The 21,530-nt window shown below is 39.7% G+C and overlaps 1 long non-coding RNA gene across 1 annotated transcript; it reads left to right on the top strand.

The window, feature by feature from the left end:
* The first annotated feature begins 644 nt into the window (after positions 1 to 644).
* On the top strand, positions 645 to 20,751 carry LOC110222814 (uncharacterized). Its single transcript, XR_002328493.2, has 5 exons — positions 645 to 942; positions 2,829 to 2,914; positions 3,207 to 3,240; positions 18,791 to 18,849; positions 19,444 to 20,751. It is a non-coding gene; the product is annotated as an uncharacterized LOC110222814 (long non-coding RNA).
* Positions 20,752 to 21,530: the final 779 nt, after the last annotated feature.

Here is a 21,530-nt window from a genome sequence, read left to right as displayed (position 1 = left end):
CACTCTCCTAAAGAATAGTTGCATACATGTAGGGAAATGTGACTTCTGAGAGAGACAAGCAGAGAAGGAGAGAGAGAGAGAGAGAGAGAGAGAGAGAGAGAGAGAGAGAGAGAGAGAGAGAGACAGAGAGAGACAGAGAGAGAGAGACAGAGAGACAGAGAGAGACAGAGGAGATACAGAGAGAGGACACAGAGAGAGAGTGATGGCGAGGAGAAAGAGAGAGAAAGACAGAGAGACAGAGTGAGACAGACAGACAGACAGAGACAGAGAGAAAGTACCATTAGAACCATGATTTGGAGATTCCTGGAGCTCCGGGAATAGGAGGGAAACCTGGCACCCTACCATGTCCCTTGACCTGCCTGTACCTCCAGAGACTACCAAGAGAAGACTTGCTCAGATGAGATCATTTTCTACCTGGTTCAGCTAAGATTTCATCTCAACTCCAAATCGCAAAGACCTCTATAAATCTTGTGTATTCTATCCTAAATTCATCTGGATAGCTTCCTCAATTATTGTTTTGCTTTCTTGCTTTCATAAATATGTTTGCTTGCTCTCCAAGTTTGCCTTTGGTGAATTAAGCGTTTAGTGAGATCACTGTCTACCCAGTTGAGCTGAGATTCCAGCTCAGTCCCAGGTCACAAAGCCCACCTTTAATCTTGTGTATTCCATTGCGGGAACTTACCTGTTTAGCTCCTCAATTACTGTTTTGCTTGCTATCTTTGAAAAATGTGCTTGCTTGCTCTCTATAATTGTCTTTTGTGTGTTGTGCTTAGTGGAAGTGACGCTAAACAAACTAAAATTAAGCTAACTGTTACCTTTCGGGTTTGATGTCTACTGCAAGGAAAGTGACTTCCATCTTCAACCCCAAAAAGTGTGATATCCCTGGATTACAAACATCTGATCGTGAGAGATATCATTCCACACCCAATATATTTCTTAAAGGTAGGAGAATTTGAGAGTGATTGTTTAGCCAAGCTCACCCCCTGCTCACCACAAAAATGGGACTCCAGTCTCCCTGAAACGTGGGGTGGACCTTCCAGATCTACCTATAAAGCTATGCTACACACAGCCACCCATTCCTATGTCTATGTCTCCCCCATTAGAATGTAAGTTCCCTGACAGAATATTCCTAGGATCCAGCACAGTACCTGCTACATGGTGTTTATTGGTTAATTGATTTTTATTAACCTTACAATCCAATAAAAACACCAGGTGTTTGCATGTAAAAATGGCATCAAATCTAGGGAAATAAAGTCTGATAAAACAGTTGGCGGCTTCAGAAAAGGTGTGAGAACTGTTCCGCTCCTCCCCAACCCTTAGTTGATAGAGAATGTGAGCACATTTCAGGGACTGAATATACCCCGAGGAGATCAAAGAACTAAAGAGAGACTCAGTAAACAAGAAAATATCTGTAGCACCACTTTTTGAAGCAGCGAAGTGAGAACAAAGTGGATGTCCATTAAATGGAATATCATGGAATACTATTGTGCCCTAAGAAATGACAAATGGGATAAATGCAGAGAAGTGTGGGAAGATTTCAGGAGAATAATACACGAAATATCTACAACAATGTAAAATCTAGGTGGCACGAGTGAGACAGTGGATAGAGCACCAAGGCCAGAGTCAGGAAGACTCATCTTCCTGAGTTCAAATCCAGTCTCAGACCGCTTATTAGCTGTGTGACCCTGGGCAAGTCATTTCACCCAATTTGCCTCTGTTCTTCACCTGTAAGATGAGCTGGAGAAGGAAACGGCAAACCACTCCAGTATCTTTGCCAAGAAAACCACAGATGGGGTCACAGAGAGTCAGACATACTGAAAATGACTTAACAACAACAACAATAAATTATTACACAAGTTGATCAAAGCCTCATAACATATATAACACCTTTGGTAATTATCACAAAGCCTTTAACTCAGTTCTACTCTCATAGTTTGTTCATGTACTATAAACATATAGAATAGGCCCAAGTATAGTGGAAACCCTCAAGTATTTGATCCACATAGAAAACTGTTCTCTATTTAAAACATGCAGCCAACATAACGATGTCAAAAAATCAATATGAAATGTATCACTTTTCAGGGAGACTATTTTAGTCCATTGAGGTTCACACTTAGCCTCAAACCCAACATCACCTCTCCTAAAAAGAGCTTGCTATGGAGTCCAAATTAAAGGAGTCAACTCAAAAGATGTTATTAGTCACTCAAAGTAGTGTCCCACCCTCCATAACCCCATTTGGTGTTTTCTTGGCAAAGATGCTGGAGTGGTTTGCCATTTCTTTCTTCGGCTCATTTTTTATAAGTGAAGAAGCTGAGGCAAACAGGGTTAAAGTGACTTGCCTCAGTTTCTCCATCTGTAAAATGGAGATTATAAGGGTCACGCAGCTGGTAAGTGTCTGAGGCCAGATTTCAATACATGAAGATGAGTCTTTCTGACTTCAGTCCCAGCACTCTATCCACTGCACCACCTAGCTGCCTTCTTAATGTGCATGGATGACATTAAGCTATGACTCCACCAAAAAACAAATTAAATGTTTCCTTCATCTCATGTAATCTTTCTCTGGTGATATCAGAATACCATATGTAATCACGGAGTATAAAATTCTTAATGAACAAGAAGGAAAGATAGAGACTGAAAAGGGGTTGTAAGGATGATGATGATGATAATGGTGATGATGATGATGGTGGTGGTGGTGGTGATGGTGAAGATGATGATGATGGTGATGATGGTGATGATGATGATGATGATGATGACAGTTATGATGATTTATATAATGCTTTAAAGTCTGCACAACACTTTACAAATACGATCTCATTTCCCCTTCACAGCAACCCTGGGAGATAGAGGCTATTATTATTCCCATTTTATGGAGAAGAAAACTGAGAAACAGATGTGACTTGCCTAAGATCACAAAGTAAGTGTCTGAGGTCAAGTCTTCTTGACCCCAGGTCCAGCACTCTTTCTACTGTGTTAGCTAGCCGCAACTTGAATTCAGAGGTTACAAGGGACCAATGAGGGAAGACAATATTCACAAATACTTGGGTCTTCCCCAAGGCAAGACGTATGGAGCATAAAGGAAGTGATGACGCAAATGTCAAAGAGACTAATTTAAACTTAATTTTTTTTTTGGACATGGCAGTATAGGGATTTGTTTTGCTTAACTTTACATATTCGTTACAAAGGTTTTGTTTTTCTTTCTCTTTCAGTTGGGGAAAGGATGGGCAGTGAAAAGAAGAAAAGGTAGGGTTTGATTAAATTGAAAAAAAAAATTAATTTAAAAAAGAACTTCCTGATAAGCAAAACTGTACAAAATGGAATAGTCTGCCTTGGGTGGGGGTGGGGGGGTCCTTCCTTGCAAGTGTAGCTAGGGACTGGCCATTGAGAGCTGTGATGAACATGAGCATCCCACTGCATCAGAAGTGTTCCCCACCAGGCTTCAGCCATCAGGGCTGAGAAAATTAAAAAAGAATCCTAATTTGGGAGTTGGCAGAAAGATGTTCAAAGTTTATGTAAACTACACAAGTCTTCAAGCAACAGCTAAATGATTCCTTGTCAGGGACATTATAGCAGGGATTCCTTTAAAGTGTGTGCTGGTGGGGCAGCTAGGTGGCGCAATGGATAGATCACCAGCCCTGAAGTCAGGAGAACCTGAGTTCAAATCCAGCCTCAAACCAAACACTTGACACTCACTAGCTGTGTGACCCTGAGCAAGTCACTTAACCCCAATTGCCTATAAATAAATAAATAAATAGAGTGTGCGCTGAACAAGATGGCCTCTGAGGTCCCTTCCAACTGTCAAATTCTATGATTCTGTGAAGGTTCTTAAAGCTGTTAATATAATCTCAGTGATCCTAACAACCACCCTGTGAGTTAGGTGCTATTATCCCCACTTCACAGTTGAGAAAAATGAGGCTGAGAAAGGCTTAGTGACTGGCCTAGGATCACATAACTAATAAACACTTGAGCTTCAGTGCTCTATCCACTATGCCATGTTGTCTCTCACCAAAAAACAAAAAAGTTCTTGGGGGTCCCCATTATCAAACTTCCCACACACATTTGTCTCCTGCTCCTTTTCTCTCCCCTCCTCTAAACACTTCCACAAGTCAGAAGTGTTTAGGAGTAAGGAAACCAGCAATTAAGGTACCGTCCTGTGGTCACGTATTGAAGGAATAAGGATTGAGAGGGATGAAGGGAGACTTGTACCCACTTGCTCCCTTTTCCCTCATGTCTTCAGATTTGTATTCATTTTTCAGAAGTACTATTTTCACTCTGAGGAGTTCATCTATCATAGGTGTGCTGGAATAATAACTTAAGTGTGTAACGTGTAAAAAGTTCAAGAGAAAATTTCTGGGTAATTAATCATTTAATTAATTATAGCTAATAAGTAATTTTAAAAAGGATGCTCATTTGACCATCTCTTGTGTATCAAAAATGGATCATGGTGACTTGTTGATGCTTGTGTGCCCTTGGAAGAGTGGCTGTTCCTTATGGCAATCAACTCTGATTGGTTAACAATTAATGAGAAGAATGAATATTATAATGAGAGGTGGACCTATTCTAATGAGGGGCAGAAGGATGTGGCTTTGATCATATCACTCTTACTCCCAGCCCCAGGCAATCTAGACAAAAGATCTAACACCCCACCCCACCCCCAACCCAAGCCTGAGGAAAACACAATGGGCCCTGAGGCAGGGGAAGTGATCTGGCTTGAGATGAGTCTCTCTTTGTCTGGTGACTTGATCAGAGTCAAGTACCAGCCCCTAATTAGAATAAGTTCATCTCTCATTATTATATTCATTTTCCCATTAATTATTAACTTATCAGAGTTGATTGCCTCCTCTCAGGAACACCTACTCTTCCAAGAGCATATACGTGTCAAGAGGTCTCCCTGAGGGGTCTTTGGTTTCCAGAGAAAGCCAAATGACCATTTTATCATTATTTGCTAGCCATAATTAATAAAATTATCAATTACCCAGAAACTATGTCTCTTGAATTTTTCATACATCACAGATGTATTTGATCCTATAGGCAATAGGGAGCATTAATTTTCACTTTGACTCTTATTTTATTGTAGTTACTGTGTATTTTTTCATATTGGAATCACAGAATTTCAGAGTAGGAAGGTGACTCAGTTCAACTCATACATGAAAGGAATCCATCCCCACTCTGACATACCTAACAAATGGCTGTCCAACTTCTCCTCAAAGACCCCTAAGGAGAGATCACTCACCATCTCTCTAGATAACCCTTTCCACTCTTGGATAGTTCTGTCAGGAAGTTTTTCTTGACATCAAAGCCTAAATTCCATAAGACTTTTTCCAGGTTTCTCTGCATACCTCACTGAGTTGGGTCCATTTTAAGCGATATAGATATATGAAAACCTAAACAAACCAAATAAACGTATCACTGGAGGGTTATTCACGCGTTAGAGGGATTCTTTTATTATGGAATTCACCACAGAATTTCTTTAAAAAGCAAGCCCCCATATTATTGCATATTATAGTACTACATACATCACTAGACTGTAAGTTCCTTGAGGGCAGAAACTGATTCCTTTTTCTGTTGATATTCCAGTGCCTGGCAAATAGTGTTTAATAAATGTTCCTTGATAAGTTGATTGTCTGGACAATTCTTTATCCACTTGGGCTTTTTCATGAGTGAACAGTTAGATCAAATTATTTTAGTGATTAGCATCTCATTTAGGAGATTCTGCTGTGTTCCAGGGTTTGGTATAACTGGAACAATGTCATCCACAACAAAGGAGCATGAAGATGGCTTCATCGTCCACATGTAATCTCTCTTTAATTCAAACTTCGCTGGCATATGCCATGCTACCTGCAATGGAGCCATGATCCTCACTTTCCCTTCCCTCAGTGCAACCTTGAACTCTACCCCTGGGTCACCCAGTTCAGGTTAGTGAGTGATTCATCTTGCCAGGAAGCAAGCCTCCACATCCCATCCTGTCCATCTTCTCCTAAAAGTTGCACAACGGATAAAGTGCTAAGCCTGAAGTCAGGATGTCTTGAGTTCAAATCCAGCCTCAGACACTTACTAAGTGTAAGTGTACTAGCCTCGGACAAGTCACTTAATATCCCTCTGCCTCAGTTTTCTCAACTGTAAAATGTGGATAATAACAGCACCTACCTCCCAGGGTTATTATAAGAATCAAACAAGATAAATATTTGTAAAGCACAGTGCTTGGCACATAGTAGGGGTTTAATCAATGTTTACTTTTTTCTCCCCTTTTTATCTCCCCTTTATGTATTGCCTTTACCCATTAGAATGCAAGTTCTGGGGTAGCTAGGTGGCACAGTGGATAGAGCACTGGCTCAGGAGTACCTAAGTTCAAATCCAGCCTCAGACACTTGACACTTACTAATTGTGTGACCCTGGGCAAGTCACTTAACTCTGATTGCCTCACCAAAAAAATAAAAAATAAAAAAAGTAAGTTCCTAGAGGGCAGAGACAGTCTGCTTTGCTTCTCTCTGTCTTCTCAGTGCTTAGCACATTGTCAGGCACAGAATAAGTGCTTAATAAATGCTTTATCTATCTATTTTCAGAGTAGACAGTTCATTATATCTTTACTGAATTAGGTTGACCTAAAGACTGATCAATGGTTCTTTAAAATCAGAACCGAGAAGAGGCTTATCAAGTTAAAGTGGTTGAGCTAACCAGATGCTCCAACCAGGTGCACCTTCTCCCCTTACCAACTCCCAAGACAGACAGATAAGATCTCCTTTCAAGTTCTCAGCTTTCAGAACTCCAAGAGGCTCTTCAAATTGCATCATGCCCTGCAACACTTTCTATGTAGCTCAGAGGGCTGTTATGAGAGAGTGTTTTTTAAACTGCAAAACATTTCACTAAATGTGAGCTAGTATTCATTCTTTTTTTTCATTATTATCATCATCATTATTATTATTTCATGAGGAGCAATGGTAGAGAGAGGGCTATACTGGGAGACAGTAAAGAACTGGCTTTGAATCCTACCTCTCACGCTAATTAGCCATGGGACCCTGCGCAATTCACTTCCCTATTCTGAGACTCAATCTCCTCATCTGTAAAATGGGGGCAGCAATCCCTGTAGTGCTTACTTGGAAGGGATGTTATGAGGCTTAAATGAGAGAGCATGTGTTAATCTCTTTGCAAGCCTTGAAATGACATATAAGCATCCGTTATTTTTATTTTTTTTTTAGATGTCTTCCTCCATTATCTCCTTCTTCACTCTGGTCTCAGATGAAGAAGAGGCCTTTATACCTGTCAAGACAGACTCTTTTATATGCTCCTATGACCCCATCTCTTCCCAACTTCTCCAACCAATCACCCCCACTATCACCTCCATTCTCTCCCTCTATCTTAAATTTCTCCTTAATTGCTCTTTCTCTGATATCTACAAACATTTTCATGTCTCCCCCATGCTTGAAAAAAATCCTTGCTTGATCAGACCATATTCACTAGCTTTCATCCACTATCTCTTCTCTCACACCCTAACTCTCTGCAATTTGGCTTCCAACTTCATCATAAATGTCCCCTCCAAAGTTACCAATGATCTCTTAAATATCAGCTCTATTGTCCTTTGCTCAATCATATTTCTTGATCTCTCTGCAGTCTTTGACACTTGTCGATTTTTTTTACCATGGATACTCTGTCTTCTCTAGGTTTCCATGGCACTGCTCTCTCCTGGTTCTCCTCCCGTGGTTCCTGATTACCTCCAGGATCAAATATAAAGTCCTCAGGCATTTGAAGCTCTTCCTAGCTTGGTTGCTTTCTATTTTTCCAATCTTCTTACACCTTAACTCCACAAACTCTAAGTTCCATCGCCTTGAATTCAACTCTCCATCTCCCAACCTCATGACTTTGCACTGGCTATTCATCTTGCCTAGAACCCTCCACTCCTTCACCTTCACCTCAGAGTTTCTCTGGCTTCCTTCAAGATGCACCTCAAATCCTACCTTCTGCAGGGGCCTTTCCCAATCCTCTCCAGCTGCAATTGCTTTCCTTTTCAGACTACTTTTTCCTACTTTGCATACATTTTATATTTACATACCATCTCCCCAATTAGACTATGTGTCACTTGAGGACTGGGGCTGTGTTTTGCTTTTTTTCATCTTCCCAGAATTAAGCACAGGGCTCCAAATGACAGGATGTATGTAAATCACTTCGCAAGCCTTAAAACTCTACATAAATGTCAGCTATTTTAATTTTTTTTTCAGACATCTTCTATGAATATCTCTTCCTCTCCTCTGGTCTCAGAGTAAAATGCTTGTTAACTGACTGACTTGTGATTTCATGGGTATGGGGGAACTCCCAGTGAGAAAAAAAATCCCTTTACTAAAGAAATTCAGCAACCATTCAGTCACTTATACATCTTAGAACACTGAGACTTGACCAGAGTCCCACAGACAGTATGTCAGACAGAAATGAGACTTGAACCTAGGACTTTATGACCCTCTGTCCACTATGCTACATAACACTCATTGCTATTATCATCTTCTACTAATGTCCCACTATGGCAAGGAGATGAACCCAAATTTTATTTTATTTTCTTGTTTTTAAATTATGAGCTCAAACATCAACAAACATAAAAATCGCAATATACACAGAACACAAAGAATTGTGCAGGAAACTTTGAGTTTCTGCCATGTACAGCTTGTTTCTTTGTAAAATGTATATCATATGGGGTAATCCTTGGCTCAAAGGGTCACTTGTATAAGATTTTGTCCATTGGCAGAGATTGATTACTCAAGGCTCGAAGCTGCTGAGAGCTGGAGAGAAGAGAGATCCTGGTCTTCTGGCTTCTACCTTGGAGAGAGAAGACAGGCAGGTCCAGAACATCCTTGTAGTGTCAGCTTCTTCCCAGAGTCTTTCCCTTCAGGGACCTAAAGAGGTTCTAGAACCATGTCTTCTCTCTAGAAACTAGGAGCCAGAAGATCAGGGTCTCCAGCTCTCACCACTTCTACCCTCACACAGGCAAGGAGCATTGAGTAGTCAGTCTCCAGCTTCATGCAGATGCTCTGAGCCAAAGGTTACCATCGTAAAGACAACTTTAAAAGACTTAAGAACTCTCATCAATGCAATGACCAACCAGAATTCTGAAGAACCCGTGATGAAACAGGCTTCCTACCTTCTGACAGAGAGATGATGGATTCAGAGTGCAAATTGAGACATGTATTTTTAGACACGGCCGATGCTAGAATTTGTGTTGCTTGCTTATGTATATTGTTAAAAGAGGCTTTTTCATTTGTCTCATTTGGTTTTTAGTGGTGGGGGGAGGGGATGGTTACAATAGGGAGGGCAAGGGGATGAAAAAATAATGCTTGTTACTGGAAAAAGAGGGCAAAGAAGAAGTATCTGCGCCCACTCCTTAATTTCCTTTTTTCTCTTACATGTGTTTTCCTTTTTAAGGCTTCATTGCTCTTAATGTTTCATTCTCTTTTCTTTCTTTTCTGGCCCCCTATTTTCCAAGGCTTTGCCAGAACAGCAGAATCTTTGACAAGTCTAAACACAATGGAAAGACTTTGAATGAAAGTCAGATATGAACTCTGTATCTGAGAACTAGTTTAGCCAGGTTCCAAGAGGCTTAGGGTTGGCCACTGGCTGATTAATTTTGGGGACTACAACAACCTATGAAAACTGTTTAATCTCTGAACCTCAGTTTCCCCCCCCCCACTGTCAAATAAGGGAGCTGGGTGAGATGATCCCTAAGGTCCTTCCCAACTCTAAATTCTGTGATCATATGATCTCCTAAAGCCTGGAGGTGTTTGGATACTAGAGGTAGATGGAGTAACTACATCACTGCTGATGAAATCTATCAAACTTAACAGTCTTTCACCATGTCGCTGCCCAAATTGAATAGATTTGTTGACAAAGATTTATTTAGTACCTACTATATTCTGGGCACAAGCAATTTAAAGACAAAAAAAAATGGGGAAGATCGCTGTCCCTGACTTCAAGTAGCATACAGTCTACTAAAGGAAAAGCATGTGCACAGAGAAAGAAATGCAAAGAAACTTGAGAAAGAAGAGTGCATTAACAACTAAGGAGATTTGGGAAATCATCAACAAAAGTAGCACCTGAGATGCCTTTAGATCCAAAATCACCTCCCTGGTTTCTGAGGGGTCCCCAGATTTATTTAACAATGCCTAACACTAGAATAGCATTTCCACACTGTCACCTCATTGTACTCTGATGACTCCCTCGAATGAGCTCTGGGCTGCTGGTTTCTCATGATCCCCAGAAAAAGCCAGAATCATCTGGACCTTTTACTCATACTTCCTACTACCTCTTATCCTTTCTGCCACCTATCCAAACCTGGCCCTTCTTGAAAGTCAGCCTCCAACAAGAAGCTTTCCCTAAGCTTTCTATAGTCCAAAATGAGGTGATTCTTGTTTGTTAAGCGCTCTAGACACATAATTCTATGTGATCCCCACAGAAAAACTGTGAGATAGGGGCTATCCTTATTACTATACCCTTTTTACAGATGAGGAAACTGAGACCCAGAAAGGTTAAATGGTTTACCCAGGGTCACACAGCTTAGTAAATATCTAAGGTAGGATTCAAACTTTGGTCTCACATTTCAGGATGATGAAATAAATCCTTTATAGGTCCCTTGTTTCCTATCCGCCTCTTCCTACCCATGACAAGATGCTGAGCTGAAAAAGATTGGGAAAATTAGTCGCAGAACATTCCCCGACACAAGCCTGAGCACCAGCCTGCCACAAATATGCGTGGCATCCATGCAAAGAGTGGGTTTGAACTGGGAGTACAGTGGCACCAAGGCTTATGTGTAGTGTCAATGTGTAGCACAGACAAGTCACAAGCCTTGGTACAGCAGAAACTTGTCCTTTCTGTGTCTGCTTCACAAAATTTACCTGCTGAGTCTGTGCTGGGCTGATTGCTCCTCTGGCTTTCTCCTGACAGGGAACTTCTCTGTTGCCTGTCATCCTGTTCCTTGAAACTGTTTCATTCTTTGTTTGACTATCTCTCTGTATTCGTGTCTATCTGGAATGATTTAAATAAATTTTAAATCTTCTCCAACCAAGGAACTTTCAAACTGCTGGATGAGATGTCTCCCTCAAGGAAAAAAAAAACATAAAATAATTGGATGGTAGATTCAGAGCTAGAAGAGAACTTAGAAACTATAGAATCCAGTCCCTTCATTTCGCAGGTGAGGAAACTGAGATACACAGAGGCCAAGTGATTTGGCCAAGGTCACAAAGCTAGTAAATATCTGAAGCAAGATTCAAACCTGAGTCTTCCTAAATTGTTGCTAACCATTAGCTCAAGGAAGTAAAAGGAAGAAATCTCTATCCCCCCAAAAGCAGTTCCCACTCAAATTGGAATCTGGGTTTAGCAACTACAGCCCTTGGGTTTCTGACTAATTTGTTTGCTCAGCTAATTCAATTATTCCTTTCCCTTTTTCGGCTCATTCATAGAGGGGTTACACCTCACAAAGGAATCAACAGAATAAAAGCACCCCTACAGTCAGTTTAACACCTCATTAATAACTTTTAATTACATTATGGGCTTTCTGCAAGTATATCAGTTGTGTGGATGGGGGTGGCAGGAACACTCTCTTACATTGTTATTAACTTGAGAAATATTAACAAAGTATCTATCTACAAAAAGAAAAAAGGATTGTCTGTGAAATCTTAAGCATTGCATCTGGATGATTTCTTTTTAAAGAATATATTAAATTTAACATGGTGGTACCAGAATTGTCTCGCTTGTCACTGTCTCCTGCACTCTTCTGTGTATTTCTTTGATGTTTCCTTGATGTTAATTCTTTCTTTTCTTTTCTTTTCTTTTCTTTTCTTTTCTTTTCTTTTCTTTTTTTTTCTTTTCTTTTCTTTTCTTTTCTTTTCTTTTCTTTTTTTTTTGTACCTCTATCACTACTTGGCCCCTAACCACCCAATCTGCCTTCCTCAAATAAAATCCCTCCCTTGTAAGAAATAGGGGTAGTCAAGCAAAACAAATTTACACAGCGGACATGCCTAAAAATACATACCTCATTCTATGCCTCCAGTCCAGAGGGCACAGCCTACAGGCCAAAACTGGCCCCCTGTTCTTGTACGACCAGTGAACTATTTCAAAGTTACTTGAAAATGTAAAAACCACTCTCAGTTCACAGTTCATGCCAAAACGAACAAACAACAAACAAAAGTCAGCAGGCGACATTTGGCCACTAGCCAAATCACCTCTCTTCCGAGACATAGATAGGTAAAGCATTTATTTTTTAAGCAATTACTGTGTACCTGGCACTGTGCTGAGAGTTACGGGTATGAATACAAGCAAAAGAAAAGATAGTGCCTACCCACAAGGAGCTTCTGTTCTCACATGAAAGACAACAGGCAGTAGGCAACTATAATTTATTAAACACTTGCTGTATACTAGGCACTGTGCTAAGTGTTAGGGACATGAATACAGGCAAAAATAAAAACATTCTCTGTCCTCAAGGAGCTTACAATCTAATGTCTAAAAACAATACATAAAAAGGAACTGAAGGGGGAGGGAGGAAGAAGGTACCAAGAAGTCAGCCTGGAAGTCAGCACTGCCTGGAAGGAAATGAAATATAGTCAACATGGTTTCTCTGAATCTATTCTTTTTGTCATTTCTTTTTTTTTGGGGGGGGGGGGAGGCAATCAGGATTATGTGACTTGCCCAGGGTCACACAGCTAGTAAGTGTCTGAGGCCCAGTTTAAACTCAGGCCCTCCTGACTCCAAGGACGGTCCTCTACCCACCTAGCTGCCCTACTTTTGTAACTTGTTAAACCACAATATTACTGCATTAAATTCACGCACCATAATTTGTTCAGCAGTTAATAGACATCTACTTTATTTCCAAGTCTCTTCTATAATGAAAAGTTCTGCTAGAAATAGTTTTGTAAATATTTTTGTACGAGACCTTTGTCCTTCCACTTTGCTTTTTTATTTTGTTAAATATTTTTTTTTAAATTTTTAAACAAAAATCCTTTTTCTGTTCCTCTAAATTCCCTTCCTCTTCCCACTGAGAAAGGAATTAAAACAGAAGCCCTGTTACCAAACATGTCCGGTCAAGCAAAAAAAAAAATACCCACATTGGCCACGTCCAAAAGAAATATGACTCACTCTGCACACTGAGTTCATTAGCTCTCTTTTTCTGGAGGTTGATAGCATGTTTCATCATGAGTGCTTTGGAATTGTGATGGGTCATCACTTTGTCATCTTAGAGAATGAAGGACAAACAGCAACCTCTGGGTCATTGTGTTGATCAGAGTACCCAAGTTTTTTAGAATTGTTTGTCTTTGCAATATTTTTTGTTATATGAATTATTTTCCTGTTTCCACTCACTTCACTCTATAACAGTTCTAACTAATCTTTCCAGGTTTTTCTGGAAAAAAATCCCATTTATCATTTCTTATGGCACAATAAGATTCCATCACTTTCAAATACCATAACTTGTTCATCCATTTCCCCAATTAATAGGCATCCTCCTCAGTTTCCATTTCTTTGCCACCATGAAAAGAGCTACTACATAGTTTTATACAAATAGCTCCTACTCCTCTTTCTTTGATCTCTTTGAGGTACAGATTTAGTAATGGTATCGCTGGATCAAAGGGTATGCACAGTTTTATAGCTTTTTGGGCATAATTCCAAATTGCTTTCCAAAGAGTGACTGGACCAGTCCACCAACTCTACCATGTAGTCTTATTTAACATCCTCTACCTGTTCTGCAACAACTGTTATTTTCCTTCTTTATTATCTTTGCCAGTCCGGTGAATGTGATATATAACCTCAAGATGTTTTGATTTATGTTTCTGTTATTATATTCCTTCCCTTCTGCTTTTTTTCTCATTTTGTTAAATGATTTTTATTTTATTTTTAAAGACAGATTCTCTTTCTGTCTCTCATGCCTCCCCTTCCTCTTCCCATTGAGAAAGCAAGTAAAACAATTCATTTTACAAATAACTCAGAGTTTTTTAAGATGGTTGTTGATACCTTGAATTTCTTCCCTTGCAAGCTGCCTGTTCGTATATATCTGCTCTTACCTTTGACTAGGCCACTAGGTGGCGAAATTGGTACCATGTGGAACTTAGAGTGAGAAAGATTAAGCTCTAATCGTGTCTTACTTTGTGTGATCTTGGACAAGTTACTTAACCTCTCTCTGCCTCAGTTTCCTCACCTATAAAATGGGAATGATAATAATAACTACCTACAGGTTTGTTTTGAGGCTCAAATGGTGCTATAGGAATGCTTTCTGTTGCTCAGTTGGCCCCACTTGGGGTTTTCTTGGCAGAGACACTGGGGTGGTTTGCCATTTCCTTCTCCAGTTCATTTTACCAATGAGGAAACTTAGGCAAACAAGGTGAAGTGACTTGACCAGGGTCACACAGCTAGTAAGGTCTGAGGCCGTATTTGAACTCAGGAAGATGAGTCTTCCTGACTCTAGGCTGGTCACTGTGCCACCGAGCTACCCCATAGGAATTATTATTGTTGTTGTTGTTCCATTTCTGTCTTGGGAATAACTCTCATTCTTATATATTCATATCATACATCCTGAACATCAAACTTTCTCAGAGAAATTTGCTGCAAGATTTTTTCCCAATGAACTATTTCCCTATTAATTTTCATAGAATTGATTTTATTTGTTTAAAAACTTTTTAATTTTATGTAAAAAAAAATCCTCCAGTAAATATTCTGGGCCACTAAAAAATTAAACAAAAGGAGTATTTCCATGTGCAAAGTAGAACAGAAAAAAAAAAGGATTATATGTGAAGTCACAAATCTCTATCACATAAATCTCTATTACACAAATCTCTATAGCTTTTTTTTCCTTTTAAGGATAGATTAAAGATGTTCTTCTTGTCTGTTTTTCCTTCTGGTCTTCTATATGTTCTCTTCTGCTGTTTTTTTTTAAATACTGTTCTCTTTTCTTTTCTTCCTTTTTTTGCTTTTTGACAGCCTCATCCTTTGCCCCTCTCTTCATTCCATCTCTCTTCCAAAAACAATTTTTGAGGGAAAAAAAGAAATAGAAAACCTTTGTAACAAATATGCATAGTCAAGCCAAACAAATCCTCACATTGACCATGTCCTAAAATGTATGTCTCATTCTGCCCTTGGAGTCTATCTCCTTTCCATCAAGACAGGGGAAGGGAATAACCACTTTTTAAATGTCTGCTATGTGCCAGGCACTGTGCTAAACATTTTACAAATATTATCTCACTTGAGCCTCACAACAACCTTAGGAGGTAGGTACTATTATTATCCCCATTTCACAGTTGAGGAAACTGAAGCAGACAAAGATAATATGACTAGCCCAAGGTCACATAGCTACTACTGAGGTCAGATTTGAACTCAGGTATTCACAACCTCAGGTCCAGCACTCAATCTGCTGTACCACCCATCTGCCTCTAGAGTAGATAGCACATTTTATCCTGAGCCCTCAGAAATTGTGATTGGTCATTGAGTTGATCAAAGTTCTTAAGTTGTTCAAAGTTGTCTTTGCAATTTTGATTTTATTGTATAAATTGTTCTTCTGCTTCTTCTTCATAGTGCGCCACTTCATACAAGTCTTCCAAGGTTTCCCAGGTAGGAGTCAAAGTTAATGGAGTTCTAGAACTAGAGTCAACAAGCATTTATAAAGCCCTTAGATGCTCCAGGCCCAGTGCTAAGTACTATGAATACAAATGCAATCAGAAATAACAAAGTATTCCTTACCCTCAAGGAGCTTACATTCTAATGAGAAAGACAAGGCATAAAAGGAAAAGTTGAAAGGAGGAGCAGGTGTGAAGAGTACTTCCAACATGTGAATTCATGAGAGAATGTTGTTTGTCCTGGTTTTTGATGTCTTAATCTGCAGGCGAATTGAATTAAAAGGCAGGGTTGAAGAAGTCATCAGTCTCACTTTCTCTTCCAGAGTCATTGAAGTCAAGTAGCAGGACAGATGTCCAGAAGACTGGTGATGACCCAAGATGCAGTGGATGACCTTGGCCTTTGTAAATAAAGGTCTTTCCAGGCCTCAGTTTGTCTAAGGCAATACTCATTCAATGACTAAGGGCTAGATCAGAATTGAGGCAAAAGTTGGTCTAATTTACCATCACAAAATATCTAAGTAATGTACATATATATGTATATATATGTATATATATAATATATATTTTTATTTATATATAATATATATTTTTAATTTATATATAATATATATATTTAGAGAAAGAGAGAGAGAGAGAGAGAGAGAGAGAGAGAGAGAGAGAGAGAGAGAGAGAGAGAGAGAGAGAGTTGTTCAGTCATTGACTCTTTGTGACTCCATTTAGGATTTTCTTGGCAAAGATACTGAGGTGGTTTGCCATCTCTATCTCCAACTCATTTTATAGATGAGGAAACTGAGGCAAACAGGGTTAAGTAACTGGCTTGGGGTCACCTAGTTAGTAAGTGTCTGAGGCCAGATTTGAACTCTGGGAGATAAGTCTTTCTGACTCCAGGCTGGTCACTCTATCACTATGGCACCACCTAGTTGCCCATTAGGAAGGTTTTCCTTCCATAAAGTTTCCATTTTTTGTCTTGGAACCTGGCACCCAATGCTTCTCACTCTGCCCTCTAGGGCCAAGCTGGTCAAATCTAAGCCCTCCATCAAAGCATAGCCCTTCAGTAGAACAAATGGCAGTCAAAAAAGCATAGGACTTGAGAGTTAAAAGACACTAACCCTAATACCCTTGGACAAGACAAGTCCTTTCCCTTCCCTCAGTCTCAGATTCCTCATCTCTTAAATGAGGTTAACAACACTGGCACCATCTATTTTAGAGGATTGTTGTAAAGAGGAGCTTGGCAAAGCCTATATACGTGTAAGCTGTAATTACATTTAATGACTATGTGCTTGGCTAATGCCCAACTTGTTTGACTGGGTTAAGAGGAAGTGGTTTGTCTGCATTATGAAAACAAACTACTACCTAGGCTCCCAACAATTACTCAATTGTCCTCTCCCTAGCCAGACATTATGATTGCAAAAAAAGACAAAAACAAAAACAAGCTCGTAGGCTTTGCGCTGAGGCAACACTGGGGCATGAGTTGATAAGGTCCAGAATGTCCAGAATGAAGCAATGATCACTAACCCTTCAAACGCGACCATGGACATGAAGGAACATGGAGAACATCTGGAAAATGTTTGGGTTCCGCCCATCATGTCTTTGCACCTAGACTTGGTGGGGTGGCCAAGGAGAGGAAAGAGAAGATAGAGAGTGTTTGCAGCTTCCTTAAAAACTAGACTACTAGATTATTATTTCCTGATACATCTTCATCGTGGAATCACAGAACCTCAGACCCAGAAAGGACCTTAGAGGCCATCTACCCCCACCCATGCCTGAACCCCCTCTACAAATAACTACAAATGGTCATCCACTTGTTTAAATACTTCTGGTTACAAGGAACCCACTGCCTTCTGAAGCACCTCATTTAATTCTGGGATAGCTCTTAACTGTTAGGAAGTTTTTCTTTACATTGAGCCAAAATCTACCTCTTTATCACTTCTAGCCATCACTCCCACTTCCCCAAAGGAGTGTAAATACTCTAGGGCAGATGATAACAATAGCTCACATTTACAGAGCATTTTAAAGTTAGAAAGTGGGGACATCAACAAAACAGATAGCCAATAGCTAAAGAGTAACCAAACACATTTTGGATTTTGTTGTTCAGTTGTTTTCAGCCATGTCCGACTCTCTGTGACTCCCGTTTGGGGTTTCCTTGGCAAAGATACTGCAGTGGTTTGCCATTTCCTTCGCCAGTTCGTTTTACAGATGAGGAAACTGAGGCAAACACAGGGTTAAATGACTTTCCCAGGGTCACACAGCTAGTAAGTGTCTGCGGCTGGATTTGAACTCAGAAAAATGAGTCTTCCTGACTCCAGGCACAGTGCTCTATCCATTGTGCTACCTAGTTGTACCCCCCAACCTTGTCCCTCAATCCCATATCCCTACATAAATATGCCATTCCCCAATTAATGGGCACCTTTTTGTTTCCAATTCTTTACAAATATTTTCATACGCCTGGGTCTTTTTCTCTGGTCTTTTATATGTATGATGTATATATCTAGAAGTGATACCACTAGGTCAAAAGATAGAAGTTTAGTGATTTGAGGGAGTATTATTCCAAATCACTTTCCAGAATGGTTAGACTAATTTATATGCAGCAACACTGCATTAGTGTGTCTGTCTTTCCACAACCCTTCCAACAACTATCACTTTCCCTTTTTGGTCATCTTTGCCCATCTAATATATTGCAAGACAGAGCTGTTTTAATTTTCGTTTCTTTTATTATTAGTGATTTTGGGTTTTTTATATGTTTAGTGGTAGCTTACATTTCTTCTTTTGAAAACTGCTTATCAAAAAAATTTGTTTATCCATATCTTTTGACCACTTCTCCATCAGGGAACTTCTCTTGTGCTGGTATATTTGTTTCAATTCCTTATACATCCTGACTAGCAAATGTTTCTCATGAGAAATTTGCTGCAATGAATTTTCTCTCCAGGTAACTGTTTCTTCTAATTCTAATTTGTTGGCATAAGACTTTTCAATTTTATTTAATAAAAAAAAAATCATTTGTATCTTTTAGGACCATCTCTGGTTCTTGTTTGATCCAGAACTGTTCCTCATCCATAGTTGTAAAAGACATCTCCTTTCCTTCTCCTCTAATTCCACAATGTAAATGTAAAGAACAACCATAAAAAGGAAAGAAAATGAAACTGAAAGCGGTGTAATTACAATGATCAAATGTAGGCCCAGAGAAGAGTTGTAAAAATGTACCACCCTTCTATTTTTTGCAGACGTTGGGGATTACAGAGGAGGAACTTCGCTCAAACTGTTGGACCTGTCTGATGCGTTGGTTAGGTTTTGCTGAATTGCTTTTTTTTCATCTGTGTTTTTTTTTTAATTTATTGTTATGAGGGAGGAAGGGATCATTGGGCAAGGGAGAGGGAGGGACATGTTAGGAAATACAGGTAATGTAAAAGAAAATTGATAAAAATCTATTTTTAAAAGTGTTTTCTTTTGAACTGTTTCCCAACAACCTTGTGTGGTTGGGGAGCCTGACCTTCAGAGAGAGGAAGTAACTTGTGCCAGCATCCCACCTCTAGTAAGCTCTAGAGCTAGGAGCTAAACCCCGGGGTCCTAACTGGAGGCAGCCATAGTAAGCTACCTCTAGATGGGGCACAGTGCTGGGCAGGCGGGAGAGCCAGCATTCGACCATTCCCCAGTACCTAACTTGCACATATTTTATTGTGGTGCAGGGGTATGACCATGTCACACAATCCAGACCTTGCAAGTCATGGAGTTCAACTCCTCTCATTTTACAGATGAGAAAATGAAAGCCCAGAGATGAAGTGACTTGCCCAACATCACGCAAGTAGGATCATAAATCATAGATTTAGGCCTAGAAGGCACCTTAGAAACTGCCTAATTCAATCCCCTTATTTTACAGTTGAGGAAACTGAAGCCCACAGAAATGAAGTGCCCAAGGTCACACAGGTCTTGAGTGTGAACTAGGAATTGAACTACATCTCCTTCCATTCACGTCCAGAATTTTTGCCACTATACTATGAAAAGGAATCAGAAAGATCTTGGACTAAAAGCCTTAATGCTCATCACAAGCCATTCAGTCTCTTTGAGCTTTAGTCTCTGCATCGCTAAGATGTGAATAATAATGATGCCTCTCTGAGAACCACGGGTGGTAGGTATCCTTTGCCCAGCCTCCATCTGCCACAGAGGGAACTCTGTGCTCTCAGTCAACTCCTATAGCTCAGGAGAGCAAATCCCAGTCTGGAAGACCTGAGTTCAAGGTCCTCTTCTGACTTATGACTGACTAGGTCACAACAGTGACCCAGGGCAAGACAATGAACCTCTCGATCTCCTGAATAATTCCTAAAGACCACAAGTTGCAAAACAATTGCTGATTTATATTAGTAGAGGGAATTTTTTCACCTGGAAGTTCCTAGTACCAGGTCACTCCAGGGATGGCAGTTATGGCATTTGGAGTTGGTACCCTCTATCCTAGCCAATCAAGTCACAAATCCAAGCCATAAACAGATAGATAGATAGAGAGATAGAGAGAGAGAGAGAGAGAGAGAGAGAGAGAGAGAGAGAGAGAGAGATGGATGGATAGATGAATAAGTAAATAAATAGGAAAACCTACCCCATAGGGTTGCTGAGAAACTCAAATTAGAAAATGTATGTAAAGTGTTGTATAAATATCACTTGACATTGCTAACCTCTGAACCCTTAGACAGAGAATAATTGAAAAATAAGAAATCCTCACATATATTTAAAAGTTCCCAGTCTGAAAGGGGTAATCAGAAAGAAGTACTTCTGAGGAGGGACAGGGTCAAAAGAAAGAATAGAATAAATGGGGGGGGCGGATAGGATTAAGGGAAATAGAGTTAGTTTGTCACAACACGTCTACTATGGAAATGTTTTGCATATATGGCCTGTATTAACTTACTTTCCTTTTCAATGAGAGTGGGTGGGGTGGGAGGAAGGGAGAAAATTTGAAACCCAAAGTTTTAAAAAGAGATGTTTAAAAAAAATGTTTCCACATGCAACTGGGAAATAAGAAATACAGGAAATGAGGTACAGAAATCTATCCTGCCCTACAGGAAAATAGAAGAGGAAGGGGATAAGAGAAGGTGGGGGAGAGATAGAAGGGAGGGCAAACTAGGGGAAGGGGCATTCAGAATGTATGCCATCTTGGGGTGGGGAGGGGCAAGATGGGGTGAAAATTTGGAATTCAAAATCTTGTGGAAGTAAATGTTGAAAACTAAAAATAAATAAATTTATATTTAAAAAAAGAACACAAAAATAAATAAATAAATGAATGAATGAATGAATGAATGAATAAATAAATAAATAAATAAATGGGAGTTCCCAGTCCTGGGGGCTCACTTTCATCCTAGAAGCCATTATTATGGTTATATTGGCCATTGGTCCAGCCCCATATCCAACCTCTAATCAGGTTCCTGTTCAAGAAGGAAGCAAAGCTAATAATAACCATTGTCTTGAAATGAATTTCCATCCCAGCTAGGTACTTTCTGTGTTATAAAGGTAACACATTAAAAATAACTGACATGAATAGAAGTAATTAAAATACTTTTAAAAAAATTAAATAACTGACATGAATATAGTACTTTCAGAACCCTTTATATACCTTTTCTTGCTTAACTTTCACAACAGGTATTGCTGTTCCCATTTTGCAGATGAAGAAACTGAGACTCAATCAAGTTGACAAATCAACAATTAAGAATTTACTATGTGCCAAGGAGAGGCTCAGAGAGGCCCTCAAAAGCAAAGACTTGCTCATAACAGTAAGGGTCAGAGGTGAGATTTGAACTCATGCCTAATGCCAGGTCCACTGTACCACATATCACATATCATGCTATATCACACTGCCTTTTCAGGTTCAATGAGACCACACCCAACAAAGGCCAGCTCTTCTATATGATACATTGGGAAAGGGGCTGGTTTGGAAGTCAGAAGACCAGAGTTCAAATTATGACCTGTTCTGTCTTGGAGTAG

Source organism: Phascolarctos cinereus, unplaced genomic scaffold, assembly GCF_003287225.1.
Source record: "Phascolarctos cinereus isolate Bilbo 61053 unplaced genomic scaffold, phaCin_HiC Scaffold_4;HRSCAF=312, whole genome shotgun sequence".
NCBI classification, from domain to species: domain Eukaryota; kingdom Metazoa; phylum Chordata; class Mammalia; order Diprotodontia; family Phascolarctidae; genus Phascolarctos; species Phascolarctos cinereus.
The sequence above is the reverse complement of the archived record's forward strand: the minus strand, read 5'-3'. Positions and strand labels throughout refer to the sequence as shown.